The sequence below is a fragment of the Eurytemora carolleeae genome, unplaced genomic scaffold, assembly GCF_000591075.1.
Source record: "Eurytemora carolleeae unplaced genomic scaffold, Eaff_2.0 scaffold875, whole genome shotgun sequence".
Lineage (NCBI taxonomy): Eukaryota > Metazoa > Arthropoda > Copepoda > Calanoida > Temoridae > Eurytemora > Eurytemora carolleeae.
Genome location: NW_019396839.1, coordinates 146,818 through 148,830, shown reverse-complemented (window position 1 = coordinate 148,830; position 2,013 = coordinate 146,818).

Below are 2,013 nucleotides of genomic sequence, written 5' to 3'. Positions count from 1 at the left end.
TGTATCTAAGGGGGATTTCAGGCCCCAGGTGCTTCAACAAGTTTTGTTGGATGAAAATTTGATATTTCTCAGAGTGTATACTGTATACACAATGTAAATTCAAAGTTCCATTATACTTAAAATTAACAGAAAAGTAACAAACTAAGAACAGTTAATAGAAGTTAGGAAAATTTCTAAAATTCGGAAAGTAGTCAGCTTTAAAAATGTCATTTCCAGTTCCAGACTTTTACTTTGAGATATTTTTGTGTTACTTATTCAAAAATGTTGATATCTGTATCATAGTACTCTTTGTAAGTTCGATCATAACTCGCGAACCCTTTGCCCAATGTGTCTCAAATTTTGATCGTGGAACTCGATAGAGAAAACGGAATGTTTTAGCAAAGTTTAAAATTTCTAAGTTGAGTAGGGAAACTTTAAAAGAAAAAAAACAGGCAAGGTTGGGTTTCCAAGTTGCGATCTCAGTAGTGTCTGTTTTCATGTCAGATCATAATTTAGAAACCCGTAGACCGATTTGCCTCAAAGTTTAATTTAATTTGAAAGATAATGCTTATTTCCCAGATAATAATCTGAGTCATAATCTTGTCTAACATACAGTATTGGAATGGAATATCTTTGTGGGATAAAATTTGAACCACAATACAATGCCTTGAAAATAGCTTATACATAGGAAACTGTTCCTTTTGAGAATAACAACCAGAATCAGAAGGTTTGCCAGTATTCCGCAAACCACCAGGATACTGTACATCAGCAGCAATCCATACTAAAACATTACAAAATGATTTTGCATTGAGTACATCGTAGCGATTCCTTATTAGCAAAACACGACATTTCAAACAGTCAATACCAAGATAATCTAGGATAGATAGACTGTGTTTGCCTTGATTTTATATCTTTAGTAAAGTCTGATGTTTGACATAGATAGGTCGGCCAACTTACCAGTAGAGTCTGATGTTTGAGGTCGGTCAATCTACCAGTAGATTCTGGTGTTTGACATAGAAAAGTCAGGCAACTTACCAAAAAAGTCTGATGTTTGATATAGATAGGTCGGTAAATTTACCAGTAGAGTCTGATGTTTAACATAGATAGGTCAGGCAACTTACCAGTAAAGTCTGATGTTGGACATAGATTATAGGTCGGGCAACTTACCAGTAGAGTCTGATGTTTGAGGTAGATATGTCGGTCAATTTACCAGTGGATTCTGATGTTTGACATAGAAAGGTCGTGCAACTTACCAGCAGAGTCTGATGTTTGACGTAGATAAGTCGGGCAACTTACCAGTAGAGTCTAATGTCTGAAGTAGATAGGTCGGTCAATTTACCAGTAGAGTCTGATGTTTACCATAGATAGTTAAGGAAATATACCAATGCAGTCTGATGTTTAAATTAGATAGTTCAGGCAACAAATACCAGTAGTCTGATGTTTGATGTAAAGGTTTCCACCATTTATTCTCTGATTCATGTAAATCTACTAATATTAGGCTGAACATTTTTCAACGCCGGGTCGCAGATGTCCAAAAAAACTGCTAAATCATTTCCAAATCAGATTTTTTTGCTTGGACTAGTATCATTATAACAAATTTTAGGTAAATATGAATTTACACGATTTTATTGCCAATATTGAGAGCTCTAGAATTCAAAATGTAAGTGGGATTTTTTTTATGTACACCCTTTAGATAGGTCGGGCAACTTACCAGCAGAGTTTGATGTTTAAAGGGACAGTAAAGGAAAAATGAAAGGGGGTATAGGCTGAAAGCTAATCACTTTAGCTCTTAATCTCGACCCATGAAAGTCATATCTGATGTTCTTGTCTCGAGAAATTGATATAAAACTGTGTCAAATCTATCCGAAAATTAATATATATACAATTTTGTATACAAGTAGTAGGTTTAAACAGATCATATTCAGCAAATAAGCAACCAATCTGAAAACGATGATAACCCAGAAAAAGCTAATTGTAATTTAGGTTTACTTTTATATTTGTTGTTTCTATTTTCAATAGATTTCATTCATAATA